The sequence below is a fragment of the Cibotium barometz genome, chromosome 57 (assembly GCF_041138505.1).
Source record: "Cibotium barometz isolate CiBa-2024 chromosome 57, ASM4113850v1, whole genome shotgun sequence".
Taxonomy (NCBI): Eukaryota; Viridiplantae; Streptophyta; class Polypodiopsida; order Cyatheales; family Cibotiaceae; genus Cibotium; species Cibotium barometz.
The window spans coordinates 26,989,672-27,006,642 of record NC_141102.1 but is presented as its reverse complement, the minus strand read 5'-3'; positions in this window follow the sequence as shown (position 1 = coordinate 27,006,642).

The window sequence follows — 16,971 nt, the reverse complement described above, 5'->3', positions numbered from 1 at the left end:
TTTTTGTTGCATCCTTGTATTGATCTTCATTTGTCATGCAACAGCCACCAAATATCATTACTCGGGTTGCATCAATAGTGGATGGATGGATCTCCTTGAAACTTGTGTACCTAAGATGGAATTGAGTCCATTTAATTAGCACGACATGTCTCACAAACTAGCACAACATGTTAGAACTTTAGTTTTTCATACCTCACCCACCATCCTAATTATATAGATGGCATCGCGCACTTTTGGATCTCCACACCTACTAATGCATATGGGAAGAATGAGCTTAGTCTATGTAATACAAAACATTGTAATCAATATTATGCCATCATGCCACTTATATAAGTAAATTGAACATACCTGAAGCATCTTATGCCAATCATGCATTTTTAGACCATACAATTGAGTTTCTCCTTTCTTCTTTGTTTTTGTGAATGCCCCATTTAAAGAATTCATGACACCTGTAAGGGTACGAAAGGTGGAAATTTGTTTCTTAATTCTTTTCTCCTAATTATTTTTTAAGATTGAAGGTGCTTTAGGTAAAATTACCTTCCGGTTCTCTTGAACTATTGGCCAAGTGGTGGGGAGGCATTCAATTATCCTCAAGTCCTCCCAAACCGCTAAAGAATCTCTCTTACCAATTATGTGGTCCCAAATAGTTGATGCTACATTCTTTTTGATGCGTATCGGATCTAGAAGATGATTGATTCTTGGCTTTGTCCAATATGGGAGATGAAAAAAGATTGAGTACCTTGTCATTCCCCGACGTTGGTGTATGGGAAAATCTTATCGACAATACTTCCCAATGTCCTACTCTTAGTGGATGTGCGGGGAATCCTTTTGTAGATGGAACAAATTTCTCGTTATTAAATGGAAAAAACCGGTGATAATCTTCATACATGACCTTCTTGAAATGCATAGGCCATGATGTAACAAGCGAGCGACGGCCCACAAATCGGACAAGCATTGTGAATCCTAATTATGCAGAATGCAACAATAAAATATATTTAGAGCTATCTAGTATTTGATAGATCAAATCAAATGGAAGGTGATTGAGAATAGAAAACATACTAGTGGAAAGGCATGCATTGTCCACATTAAAATTGCCTTCACCTCTGTGCTACGTTGTGTAAACATGCGAGACACACCATTTACTTGGATGGCATGCCATAGGGTCTCAATCTTATCATTGAAAGGTTCAAGGTACACATCCATGTTCTTCACCTTATGCTTGCCGGGAACAAGAAGAGCTAGCATCGCATGACCCTTCTTTATTGACTTGCAAGGAAGGAGATTGTACACTTCTACCACTAGCGATGTGGTCAACATTGTCAATTTGAGACAAATAGATTGAATCCATCCATACCCAATCCAAGTCCTAAAATCATGCGGATCGTCCTTGAATTTCAACCATGTCTCTTCTATGTGTTTCCATGCCCGTGAATCTGCACGGACCCTCATCAGTGGAATGATTGTGTGGATGCCATCGCATGAGTTTCGCAATACACTTGCACCAGAACATGTGTTGAATGAAGAGTATGATAGGGAAATGCCTCAACACCTTTTTAGGAATCATCGTACTTTCCAAATCACTTCGGTAATGAGACTCTCCACATTTCAAACATTGAGAGCTGCATCTTTACGAGCACCTCCAAATAGCACACAATCAATGCCACATGCATGTATGCATTTGTAATCCATGCTAAGTGCTATCAATACTCTCCTAGCATACGTCTTATGCTAACAAGAGAACAAGGACTACTTAAATGAATACCATGAGAAATTAGAATTATCTCATTGAGCTTCTATTCAAAGAAGCCAGAACATGAACATACTGAAGAGAAATCTATCTGTAAATTTTTCCCTAAAAGAATAGAGAAGAAAGAATATCTTTAAGAACACAATGAGAAATCAACAATATCTCAAAGATATTATCTCCAAATGAGATAAGAGTTTACCATAAGATAGACATATTAGAGAAGATGCTTACATTAATGTTTTATGAGAAGCAAAGCAAGGAAGCGTGAAATATGATAAAATCAAATTTAAATGAGATTAAAAAGGGGGAAATCAAATCATACCTATTTATTGGCCTTGAAACGTCATGTACTTTGATACCTTGCTATAGTGTCTCAAGCTTCTCAATCAAAGGCTTGAGGTACACGTCCATGTTTTTTGTCACCTTATACTTTCGTGGTACAAGGAAAGCAAGCATGATATGACCAAGTTTCTTGACTGCCACCCATGGAGGGAGGTTGTAATTCATGAATACAATAGGCCAAGTAGCCCATGATGTGGACTTCAAGCTAAATGGATTAACACCATCCATGCCCAAGCCAAGACATAAGTGATGATTGAGGTTCATCTTTAAACTCTGGCCATTGATGCTCTACACGTTGCCATGCCAGTGAATCAACTACTACGATCCTCATGATGCCATTGGTCGAGCGATGAGTAGCGTGCCACGTCCTGATGAGTTCTGCAATCCCCTTACATTTAAACATATGTTGGATGTGAGGAATGATTGGGAAGTGTCTCAAAACCTTTCGAGGAACTTTATCACCTTGCAAATCATCCCTATAGTGGCTCTCCCCACATTGTAGACATTATTTTGCATCTTTATTAACCTTTCTAAATAGCATGCAATCATTGGCACATGCATGTATTTTTGTTTAATCCATACCTAGCATAGAGAGCATTTTACGGCACCCATCTCGTGAGTTCGGTAGTATATTTTAAGCGGTAAGAATCTTCTTAAGAAGCCTAAAACATAATATAAGAAATCGTATGTCAAAATATTAGCAAGGAGAGTATATAAAACATAAAAATATTTTCAATAGAATGAGGCGTTCTTACCGAAGCAGACTTGTGACACTTGCATCACTACATCCATAAGTTGTTTGCAAGCTCAATAGCTCCAAGTTTGTTCGCAGAGTGTGGAGCACCAACATCCCTCATACAAAGGTGTGATTGCCTCTCTATGCAAGGTTTGCTCCTCTTGTGACATCGAAGCTTTCTCACTACGACCTGCCTTCCAAAGAAGTCATTCACCATGTCATCCATGATGAGATTCTCTTCCTTCTCATGTAGCAATGGTGGAGGCACCTCATTCATTGGTTGGGGAAGACGAGTCTCAGCCATGCTTTCCATATGAAGCCTTGCCACCTTCCACACTCTACCCAATGTCACCGAATGGTGTTGCATGTTACCTAGAAGTCTTCTATGGTTCTCCTCTATTTCATCATCCACACTTGGTCATGCCACTACCTCATGAAGACTATATGTTTGGACATGCTCAATTGTTATACAACGTTGTCATATATACTGGCCCTTGCATCGATCACACACACATTGAATGTTTTCTCTCAACCATGCCTGGGATCCAACTCTTGGCCCTTGATTATCACTATCAGACATCTTTAACCTGGCCAAAAATGATTTAGGGTTCATACAAAACACACAACAACATCCAGTATTGCAAACAAAACTTTACCCAGGTTTTCCCTGCTAGATAGTGATTATAGCATCATTTTTTTATTGGAAAGCAGCGAAAATACGTTGCTCAGCAGGACCTGCAAAACTGTCACTCCCACCTAAATCGCCGCCCCAATGGGTATCGATACCTACCTACTTTCCTATTGATGCACATATACAGCTATGCTTGCAGCCCAAGTTTTCCTCCCACCTCAACTCATCCCTCAAGGGTGTTGAATCAATTAAGTCTCTCTCTCCAAGGTAAGCACTTCTTGCTTTCTTCCCTCTTTCATGGTTTCATGTCTTCTTACAAGCTTTCATGGAAAGCTTGGAAATAGTTATGTGAGATTCTATCCCTTCCCCTCTCTAGTTCTCTCCCTTTCCCTCTCTTTCCTCTCCCTTTCCCTAACCCTAACCTAATGAATAGAGGTCTAATAGAGAGCTTTGATGGTGGAGAGCTCTCCGTCGAAGCTTTCTATTAAGCATTCTATGCATTATGCATAGGTTTAACATAAACTAGTTTTTCCATTCACTTATGCATTAAGAGTAGGGTGGTTTAGGGCACTCACCTCTTTTTTCTCTTGTTCTTCTTGCTTACTAATATGCTAATGAGGACTAACATTTTTGTTTATTATGTTTCTTTTTTGTAGGATTATTCAAGTGAGCAAGATTTTAGGCATAGCCTCTCATATGGTAAGCCCTCTTTCTTCATTTGCACTTCTTATCTTTGTGTTTTTGCACCCTTGGGTGTCGGGGATTAGGGTTAGGTCAATAGGCTAGGGCTATGCATAGCCCTCTTAGGTCAATAGGCTAGGGCTATGCATAAGGGCTAGGCTATGCATAGCCTTCTTATGAAATAGGGCTTATGCATAGGCCTTATGAATAGGGCTTATGCATAGCCCTCTTATACAATAGGGTTTATGCATACGGCCTATGCATAGACTGTTGCATCATACAGCTTATTCATACGGCCTACGCATATAGCCTATGCATGGAGATATGGGGCATTGTTACATGCCATCTAGCATGTGGAAAGTCCTCAGATGCTATCAGCCCCACCGAAAAGGGCACTATCCACCCTGCTTGTCCAAGCAATATTGTAGGAGGTCATAACAATGTCTTAATATCACAGGTTATATTTTTTGTCTAAGCTTGTGTTGTTGTTTTCTCTTGGTTGGCTTGATATATGCAAGGTAGGTGGCCTTATTCATTCAAACTCATGTTTATTGCACTCTTGGATGTCAGCTTTAGGAAATGGATGTATGCATAGAGATCTGGGGCATTGTTATATGCCATCTAGAATGTTGCTTATGTTAGGTTAGGAGTGGTTATCTACAAGTAAATGGTTATAGTGGAGGGGGAGCCCTCAATCTTATCACTATCCTTGTCTTGCAAAAGAGGAGTTGCCTTTGGTTTTAATAGTGGGGAGTGTGTGGAAAGTCCTCAAAGAAGCTATCGTCCGAAAGAAGGGGCACTGTCTACCCCATTTATCTAAGCAGTATTGTAAGAGGTATTAACAATCGAACTATAGCACATTATATATGCATTCAGGTGGAAAATCACGCCATTTCAGACACTCTTCGCATGCAGCAAATTCAAAAGATTCTATCCTAGTTTCAGGCCCTTATACCGCATTCTTTGCAGGCTTCTATGAAAACCACATAAGTCCAGCATGTGATCAGAATAGGGTATCAAAAACCTATTAACATGACACAGAGGCAGAGGTCCCCAAAAGATAATCAATTGGTAGAGGAGGCTATGCAAGATATGCTCCATAGAGGTGTCATCAAACCGTCTCAAAGCCCTTGGGCATCAGAGCCCCATTTAGTAAAAAAGCCAAATGGAGATTATCGGTTTTGCATCGATTTTCGTCCCTTAAATAAGGTCACTATATATGATGTGTATCCTCTACCCAAATTGGATGCTTTACTGGATGAGTTGGGCCAATTTATGTACTTCACATCTTCAAACTTAGCTGAGAAGGAGATGATCAGGAGATTACTTGAATTTCACAAATTTTAGATAAAGGTTTTTCCTTTTTGTTTTTTTAGAAATGAAAGATCCCTGCCCCTTCCGTGCAACAAATTCGGGGGTGCTAGTAGTGGAAGTAGCACAAGGTCTCTCACTCGGGGCCTCGCCCATGGATATCTAGACAAGAGACTAATCCCTCGGTTCTTCCAAAAACCAAACCCAAAAAAACTTTCCCTGCTCGGAAAGCACAGGCGATTCCTCCACGGATATTTTTACTCTAACGTAGTCAAGAGCCTTAACCAACTGAACTGATCTGACCGAACCCGTAAGTCCCATGGTCAGATCAAGGAAAAGACTTGCACTTGGATCATAGAGACCAATGCTTTTTTCCTCATTGAGAGGCACAGCCGTTAATTCTTTTCCATAGAACAATTTCTATCCGGGATTTACTTCGTCTATCGTACCATAACAGAATTGAGTCTCATTTTAGGGATTCATCAATCCAACCTAACCCCATCCAGTCCCGTGGGTTAGCCAACTGTCCAACAACTATAATGATGGGATCCATTTAGGAATTTGGTTAGGTTTTGTCCTAGGTACCAGGGAAAAGAGTTCCCAGGTCCCCTAGCCGGCGCTTCATGCAAACTTCAAAATAGTCACACCACTTACACACCCAATATGAAATTGCTTGTTTTAAAGATTCAGCTGACTTTAAAACAATCTTTTTAATAAAACCATAGTATCACTAATCATAATCCTCCAAAATATCGGGTTGAATTCTATTTTTCAATCATTCCTTCATCGGTGTACCTACGGCATCATTGGCAAAACCAGAACGCTCACCACCTGTCCACTCAGGGGCCTTTTCAATAGTTCCTAGCTCTTAGTACCTAGAATTCATGGGATTTACAGAAATAAATTCTACCCATATTTCCACTTTTGATAATCATAAATTGAATTATACTAAAAATTTCTCTTTTTCTCATTTAATTTCTTGGACCTCAAATATCATGGGAATTCCTGTTTTTGCATTGCATTCCAATGTCATGGGAATTCCTCTTTTATCATCAAATATTTATCATTAAAAAATTTCATAAAATATCCATTAATTCAATATGCTAGGAATTTCTCTTTTCCCATTCAAATGATTGAATTCCAAATGTCATAGGAATTCCTCTTTTACCATTTAAATATTTCTCATAGATAAAATAAATTTATCTAAAATTCATCTTTGAATTTAAATAAGATATCCATTAATTCAATATGCTAGAAATTTCTCTTTTCCCATCCAATGATTGAATTCCAAATGTCATAGGAATTCCTCTTTTACCATTTAAATATTTCTCATAGATAAAATAAATTTATCTTTAAATTTAAATAAAATATCCATTAATTCAATATGCTAGGAATTTCTCTTTTCCCATCCAAATGATTGAATTCCAAATGTCATAGGAATTCCTCTTTTACCATTTAAATATTTCTCGTTGATAAAATAAATTTATCTAAAATTCATCTATGAATTTAAATAAAATATCCATTAATTCTAATATGCTAGGAATTTCTCTTTTCCCATCTAAATGATTGAATTCCAAATGTCATAGGAATTTCTCTTTTACCATTTAAATATTTCTCATAGATAAAATAAATTTATCTAAAATTGATCTTTGAATTTAAATAAAATATCCATTAATTCAATATGCTAGGAATTTCTCTTTTTCCATCCAAATGATTGAATTCCAAATGTCATAGGAATTCCTCTTTTATCATAAAAATGAATTACTAGAAATTTTTCTTTTTCCTAATTAACTATTTATGCATAAACATTAAAATCAAATTTTCCATGGTTGTGATGAGAATTATTCAATTAACCTAGGATGATTAATCCTAGAATATGGTAGGAAGTCCTCTTTTCATATTATGCATGAAATTGATTTATGTGTTAATTTTTCAAAAAAATTACCATACCTCCGCTGTTATTACTGATAATTTTCAATAATTTTGAAAGCATAAAGTTTTATTAATATAATATGATAAAATAACTATCGTTTGGATCAATACCCAATTATGGACTTGATTCCTAAGTTTTTCATAATTTAAATAGCATAAAAGCATTAAAAAGCCACTTCTTTGGCCTCTAATTTGACAAGCATAGAAATTACTTTTAGATTTGAGAATTGCTTTTGAATATAGAATTGGTCATAGGAATGACCATTCTTTGGGGGAGAGAGAGATATGCTTTAAAAATATTTTAATTTAAGTATAAATGTAAACTTTGTGTTTAGTTACTAAAATTCTTTAGAGAGCTTTAATTGCATTAAAGAGACATTCAATTGAATACTTCTCAAGCTTCAGAGGGTTGAGAAGTGAGACACATTTAGAGATTAAGAAAAAGAGCATAAAGTCACACTTTACCTCTTATTTTGCTTGATTCTTTAGTCTATGGAGAGGCCCCCAACCAATCATTTGGTTTAGTATGTTTATGAAGACTCCAAAGAAGGTTGAAGAGAGAGAGAAGAGAAGCTCCAATCTCTCCAATTTATATAGGATTTTTAGGGGATAATAGAAAAACTCATTATTTCAATAAACAATTTGTACCCCTTGATGAGAATTGATGAAACCCAAAAATTTCAGCTTTGTTCTTGCCCATCTGCACTTCTTGAATTGTAGCTTCAAATTAAACTTTTGCATTCTTTTCAACACTTCCATGACCACCTCAACGTGTTCCAGCCATGTCTTGGTATGAATCAGAATATCATCCAAATACACTACTAACACTTTTCTACTGATGAGGTCTGAAAATATTGTATTAACTAACCTTTGGAATGCATTGGGGGCATCTGACAACCCAAATTCAAACAATCCTTTGGATGTTCAAAAAGTTGTTTTATGTGCATCTAGGAATCAAGTGGTATTTACTAGTAGCTTGAAGCTAAATCTCAAGATGTGAAGTACACAAATTGGTCCAACTCATCCAATAAAGCATTCAATCTGAGCAACAGATAAACATCATGTATAGTGACTTTATGTAAGGGACGGAAATTGATGCAAAATTAATAATCTCCATTTAAAACCATATAAGGGAGTTTGGAAAATCCCAATTCCCATTTTACAAGATTTAAAAATGGGGGGCATGCACTACTACATGATAGCCTAATACCGGCGCTTATATCGACATCATTAAACGGGGTCTAAAAAAGCCCCGTCATCATCGGTATAAACCTCGATATCTGCGCCGAAACCACAACGTCAGTATTTGCATCGGTAATACCCGATATATATACCGGCGCTCATACCGACGCTCATACCGGCGCTCATACCGGCGCTCATACCGGTGCTCATACCGGCACACATACCGACGCTCATACCAGCATGCATACCGGCGCTCATACCAGCATGCATGTCGATGCTTATACCGACGCTCATACCAGCACGCATACCGACGCTCATACCAGCACGCATACCGACACTCATACTGGCACATATACCGGTGCTCATACCAGCACGCTCATACCGACACTCATACCGGTGCTCATACCAGCACGCATACCGACACTCATACTCGCACATATAGCACTAAATTTTTTTGGACAGAATGGTGTTGCCTGCTGCCTGTAGTCAACAGGACTCAACAGCAGCAGTATAACACACAGCACCATTCTGTCCAAAATAGAGCACAAAAGACAACCATGCTCGTTTTTGTATTTTTCAGATAAAGAAACAAGAAACGTTACTCATGAATATTTTGATCATATACTAATAGTTTAGAGGACTTACATTATGGTAATTCCTCCCAATTCATGGTCTCTCCTTTTGCTTCAAGCATCTCAAATAAGGCCATAAGGCCATATTTGTGAGCGTACTTCTCTTCTCGCACTACTTGGTAGGCGATTCATGGCCAACTCCTACATAAACGATTAACAATTACAACTTTTAGAAATCAATATTTAGCCCACATATATACATTTAGATAAACAAAATTGCTACAAATACTTACGAATTCATGGCGCATGGTTTCGTAACCACCACTCCCAAGATGAGAAGCCCCTACTGTTTGGAGTCTCGTCCTTGCCGCCTCTCTTTGTTGTTTAAACCTCTCTGGTGTCTCTGTGAGCTCCTAAGCTATGGCTTCCCACTCCCTATCATCTAGCCAAATAGGTTTCTCTTTCCCCTCTCTAAATGCATCCCTCGCCTCTGACCTATGATGCGCCATCAAAATGCGAGCTGTATATTGTATCCACTCATTAGAGACGAGATTCCTAGGGTCAGATGGCTGAAACTCTTGCTTTATCTTTGTATTTATGTAATTTTTCTTCTCCTTATCTTGCTGATCCCATAAAGTTATAACAGACTTGTGAAACTGTATAGTGCATAATTGTGTCAAATTCGTGTCTTCATTGCCTTCCCTGCACTATTCATTATTGGTGCCCCATCCCTAATTGTGTATATCTTGTTGTTGTCATGGTCATGTGCACCCCAAGGAGTGGAAGGTGAACCCATGGGTGTGCTATCAACAGATGAAAGCGAAGGACGACGCTCACATGGTGGTGGTCATAGCATCTGTGGCACTACCACCACAACAACCTCCCCTGAAGACCTACTACATGAGCGACGTCTATGTGAAGAGGTGGTAGATCGAGCTGTAAGAGGAGTGGAAGGCTGTGTGGTATGAGGTCTGGGAACTGCTGTCGCACCTACAGGTGTGGGAACTGCCATCGTGAAGCCAGATGGTGAGGCAGATGTCCCTGCTCCAGAACCCCAATAAGTCTGAGCCATGGCCCTCTGCTCTGGAGTCATGAACGAGAAAAAACCATATAACTGGTTGGCACTCATGCCCTGAGGTGTAGGGTTAAATGAGAAATTAGGACTATAGTTGAGCGGCGGTGAGTCATCACCCATGGCCTGTTGGACAAAAAACAATATGACAAACTTGTGCGAAATGAAAATTACATAGTAAACAATGAAAGAACCATATGACAAACATTAACAATGATAAACAACAATGGTAAACCATATCACTTTGTACCTGCACTAGTGATTATGACGGTAAACATTAACAATGGTAAACAATGAAAGGACCATATGACAAACATTAACTTCCCTAAACAACAATGGTAAACCATATCACTTTGCACCTTCAATGTCATAAAATCATTACAAATATGTCATAACTACTTGCATAATCATTAAGATACATCATTTTAAAAATCATTATCTATTCTATCATCCTCATTAAGATCAGTTGCCCCAAAGAGATCTATTTCTATATACATTTCAGCATCCTCATCATTAAAAATCCCTTGATGAAGGCTGTCCTCATCATCTATGTCTTCTTCCTCAACAGGTTTTCCAGCTTCATTGGTTTGCACCCCTTCTTCCTCAATAGATTTCCCAGCTTCATTGGTTTGAACCTCTTCATTTGGATCTTGCTCTAGAACTTTACTCCTCTTCATTTGCTTGCTCCTCTTCATTGTTAATATCGGCTTGTTCTTGTTTCTCCCCACCACCCTGTGAATCCACATCACCCTATTGTAGCTCTAATTCTTCACAAATTTGCTTACTGCGGCGGGGGGCGCCTTGAACCAAGCGTTGATCTTTTGGATCCGCTTTAAAGACAACCTGCTCAATGCTCTGGGTACACAAAAGTATCTTGCTGATCGGTCCATACCTTTGTGGAGTCCACTTGGATGAGGCCACTCTTGTCTCTACGTACAGTTGCATGTGGCCCATTCGTGATTACCTTGAACCACTTCACAGCAAAGTTAAACAACTCAAAACTTCTAAAGACAACCTTTAATATGTCTTGAATGGTTCCAAAGTAATCAAGCATTCCACTAATTGTGTTATCATCACTTGCACTTGCTCAACTTTCCTGAACAAATTGTGTTGTGACACCACAATCAAAGGTTGCTCTTCTTTGGTCTATTCGTTCTACTCGAAAATAACGTCCATGTGACCAAACGCCCCATATTTGTGATACTACAAATAGCACATAAAGATTGTTGATGGACAAATAATAACTAAGACATGCAGAGAAAAAAAAGAGAGACATGTAGAACTTAAACACTTACATGCCAATCGCATCCGTTTGTAAGCTCCTCCTCCTCCTCTGTTATAGTTTAACCAGCACATTTGGCTTCTAAAATTGTAGCTTCTAGCCATCTACTTGTGGGAAAGTCCAGAAGAGCTTGCAGACCTTCTGGATATGGGAGATTTCTTGTAGTGCGATTCCTTCTGAAACTTAAACGATCTTGTACTCGCTGTCGCTTGAGAGCTTCATATGTCTCAATCCACTTCTCCATTACATGCGAGTTCAAGATGCAAAATTTGTTGATTTTTTCTTGCAAATTTTATCCATCTTTCTCTTAATGCCTTGGCCTTGAGGTTCCTCACACCAATGACTCGCCTGTCGCTTGTTAGACTCTTGAGACCATAGTCGAGGTATCTTTGGATCTGATGAACTTAAATATTCAGTGATGTAACGTGCCCTATCTAACCAAAGGCAATAGCTCTTCTAATTATGGTCTTGGTGCTGGGAGAGGGCATGGTACATATGGCTGTTTCGTTGGTGTAACATCCAAATAGGCTTTGGGTAGAATCTTCCGAGTAGGTTCAAAAGGTGTTATTTGCATTAACACCTTGAACATTAGCATTGGCTTGAGTAGAGGATTCTCAGCTCTTATTAAACCCTCATACTCTGGAGCAGAGCAGAGCAGTAGACAAAGACTCAAGAATAGAATCATCACTAAATGGCTCAAGTCTATCTTGTGGTAGAGTGTGACTAACATCTTGATTTGGCTATGGTGGAGATGGGTGTAACTCCTTGGGAGCGAGAGTGTTAGTGGGAAACTTTAAGGGTTGAGAAAGAATTCTAGAAAATATACAGACCGCCTGAGATTTTTCAGTAGGTGGAGCACTTAGATATGGATTAAGTAACTTTCTTGCAACATTTGAATATATAGGGTAAGTAGGATTAGGTGATGAAGCTGATGCTTCTTCTTGACCCTCTCCAGAACTAGGGGGTGGGAGGTTGGGTTTGTGGAGCTTCATAACTTCCAGCTCAGTGATATCCTTCGGAGATATGTTAGGATAGTCAATATGTGTTTTACCAAAATTGTAAAGTACGGTGGTTAACATGGCTTCTAGATGTTTGTGGATATTTTGATATAGTTTAAGAATACCAAAAGGATGATATAATGTAGACTCACAAATATGTAAGTGTTGGTGGAGTATTATATACTTCGAACCACCCATGGCTTATGATCGATTTTGGTAACTACGAGCTACAACCTTGGACTTGGCAAGTGTTTCAAGAACATCATCTGGAACAAACATGTCTAATTTATCGACGTTGTTGTCAAGGATGTCTAAGTTTTGTAGCACCCGACACCATCTACGAATGTTAAGCACATTGGGGTGCAATGTATAGAAGAAAATATCTGTAGGATTAGTTAGGACTGGGTCCCTCCCTAAAAACGTTTACATGATGATAGTAGGGTCAACATCACAGTTTGTATTTTGTTTAATCAGTGTTAGTTCTCCTAGGCTTAGGTAGTCAAACAGATTGATATCATATTAGAGTAAAGAGAGGGTTAGACAAAAAGAGAGTCAGAGTTTAGGAGCGGCCCGAGGAGTTTATGGTGGCAAACGAACCTATCTCCCACGCTCGCTCAATTGCTCTCCTATATCTATATTCAAAAGGTGTTATTTTCATCAACACCCTAAACATTAGCTTTGTCTTGAGTAGAGGATTCCCAGCTCTTATTAAACCTTCGTTCTCTACAGTAGACAAAGACTCAAGAATATAATCATCAATAAATGGCTCAAGTGTATCTTGTGGTAGAGTGTCACTAACCTCTTGAGTTGGTCATGTGGAGATGGGTTTGGTGTCGGCAGGGGCAAGAGTGTTTATGGGAAATTCTAAGGGTTGAGAAAGAATTCTAGAAAATATACAGTCCGCTTGAGATTTTTCAGTAGGTGGAGCACTTGGATATGGATTAAGTAATTGACTTGCAACATTTAAATATACAAGGTAAGTAGGATTATGTGATGAACATGATGCTTCTTCTTGACCCTCACCGAAACTAGGGGGTGGGTGGTTTGGTTTGTGGAGCTTCATAACTGCTTGTAGCTCAGTGATATCCTCCGGAGATATGTTAGGATACTCAATATGTGCTTTATCAAAATTGTAAAGTAGAGTGGTTAACATGGCTTCTAGATGTTTGTGGATATTCGGATATAGTTTAAGAATACCAAAAGGATGATATAATGTAGAGTCACAAAGATTTAAATGGTAGTGATTATTATATACTTCTAACCATGCATGGCTTATGATTTATTGGTAACTATGAGCTACAACCTTGTAGTTGGCCGGTGTTCTAGGAATATCATCTGGAACCAACAATTTTAATTTATCGAGACGTTGTTGTCCAGGATGTCTAAGTTTTGTAGCACCCGACAGCAACTACGAAGGTTGAGCACAATGGGGTGCAATGGATATAAGAAAATATCTTTAGGATCAGCCAGTATTAGGTCCCCCCTGAAAAGTTTCCATGATTGATGATAGTAGGGTTAACATCATGCTCTGTACTTTCTTTAATAAGTGTTAGTTCTCCTAGGCTTAGGTCATCGGACACATTGATATCATATTGGAGTAAAGAGAGGGTTAGTGTAGACAAAAAGAGAGTCAAAGCTTGAGGAGCGGCCCGAGGACTTACTAGCAACGAACCTATCTCCCAGGCTCCCTCAAGGAGTAGTCACATTTGGTCAGTTGCTTCTTGTCTTTCACTACATTCTTCGATTGCCACAACTGGCGCTCCAACTCTTGTATGCGCGAGTCCGTGTGGTGAGAAGATCAAAACTCCAAGAATGAAACTCAATGCATTCACGTTTGGAGAGAGCAATAGAACACAACTATTGTAGGGAACTTACCAATGCATCGATCTCGTGTCCCTTGAGGTCTCCAGGCTCACTTGAGAAGCACCAATCCTATAAGCTCCACCTCCACACTATCACCGTAGAGTCACTCACACCACCACACAAGGCAGTCACTCCCTTTGACTCCTCCATACAAGCATACAACATACAAGTATAGAGAAGGCAAATGTGCTAGAATGCTCTCTCTCAAGACAAAAGCAAGAACTCTCATAGCACAAAGGGGGATTGTATCCATTCATTATGAGAAAATGCCTTGTATACAATTGACCCTTATTCACACTTGGGTGCCCAAAACTTACTTGACTAAGGCCTTGGGTGGCCAATATCTCATAATGTATAACTTTTATAGTGCCTTTGCATGACACTTGTTAATGTCCTCAAATGGAGGAGCACATTTGTTAATCCAAAATGGGATTAACATCCTCTCGTATACTTGATGTAGGTTCTATCATCAAAACCTATTACCAAGGTCTAAAGACGTGGTTACTGAAGTCATGATGACGATAGAAGTTTTGGCATGACTAAAGCTTTTTGTGGGTTACTTGAATGCAGCGTGTGACCTTCAAAACTGAGTGTCAACCATAGCCTCGACGAATGTGACATGCATGTACGATTGCAGACACCTTAGGCGATGATAATATAACATTATGCATCTATCACTAGGTCCTTCAATTCATGTTGAATTGAAGATGATCAGCACCATATCCATCATATCTTTCTTTAGGCTGATCTATAAGGACCACAGTCAGTTTCAGGAACCACACACTGGCTACAATTGCGGGGTCCGAGATGCGGCACCATGCATGTATCCAATTAAGCAATTGCTTTCTTTGCTCTCCTATATCTATAAATGTTGTTGTTGGCAAGAATATAGGGAAGTTGTAGCAAAGATGAGAATCTCTTCTCTTTGCCTCTTGAAACTCCAATGATGTCCACCTTCTTTTCAGTGGTATGTTCAAAGGGTCTACTCTCTGTGTTGGTGGCGCACACATCTAATGATGGCTATATTCTAGAATGGTAAGGTACAAAAGGTGTTATTTGCATTAACACATGGAACACTATCTTTGCCTTCAGTAGAGAATTCTCAGCTCTTATTTAACCTTCATACTCTACACCAGACAAAGACTCAAGACTAGAATCAGCAGTAAATGGCTCAAGTAAATCTTATGGTAGAGTAAACTTCGGATGACAACTCGAATGTAGAGTCAGATTCACAATCCAAGCACAAGAATCAGAAGAAAAAAAGCCAAAAGTGAGAGACAGGCGAGGAATGACTTGTGGTGGCATGGGCTAAGCTTCAGGGGGTGAAGGTGTAGGAGGAGCTAGATCTGGGCTGCTATCTGATGTTTGGTGTACGAAGCATACAATGTATGAGCCATTATCAAACCATACAATGTATGCAAGAACCATACACACCATTCTACTTGGGTTATACATTCATCAAAGCTTCTTGATATTCATCGTCATGATCTTGTGAGAGGTATGGACCTCAAATCTCACCCGCATATGGAGATTTGTGAATATTGTGCTCCAGGCAAACATCAACGTAAGACATTTCTAATGTCTACAAATATTCATTCAAATAATCTTTTGGATCTCATTCATATTGATATTTGTGGACCCTTTCCTCCATCCAAGTCTTGCTACCGTTACTTCATTACTTTTATTGATGACTATTCATGGCATACAAATGTCTTTTTGCTACTACATAAATCAGAAGCATTGGACACATTTAAGAGGTACCAAATATTTGTGGAGAATCACACTGGTCGAAGAGTCAAAATTCTTTGAAGTGATAATGGTGGTGAATATATTTTCAAATTATTTCATGATCATTGCATCAACCACGACATCCACCATGAGTATACCATTCCATATTCTCCCCAAAAAAATGGAGTTGCAGAGACAAAAAGACCTCTGGCATGAACCATGAGGTTGCACAACAAGTGTCGATGAGTGGAAATAAAGCAAGATATTTTTTGGAGAAGCCAAAAAATGCCAAGGACTCAACCAAGCCTTGGAACTTGTGGAAGGATTTATGCAAATGTACAACATTTGACTGCACCAGTTCAAGCCTTGTAATTCTACATGAGAAGGTTTGGTCAGACTTCAATAAAATGGTGAAACTTTTGACCAAAAGGAGGACAACCACAAAGGAGCAACAAAAATTTGAAGACGAGCTTTCTAATTTTACGAAGTCCATGGTTGATACATGGGGTGAAACCAACATTACGCACTACATGGTAAACACATTTGCTCCTTCGTACTGAATATTAAGAAACGAGTATGAATAGCTACTGACTCTCTTAATTTTTTTGTAGCACATTCTTTATGCTCATGGTGCATACTTCATGAATGATTATGGTTCTCTGGACATGTGGAGCACACAAGGAATGGAGAAATCTCACTATCAAGCTAGAGAAGTATACTTTAAAAACACCCAGCATGGAGGGAAGACTCGTACAAATTACCTCAAGGAGATGTTTAACTAGTTTTACAGATACACTTTTGGGCGAAAATTATCCATGGAAAGGACATCATGAGTAATCTAGCAAAGGAAGCACGAAATAATGCCAAACAAAGAAGATCACTAAAATGGAAAGC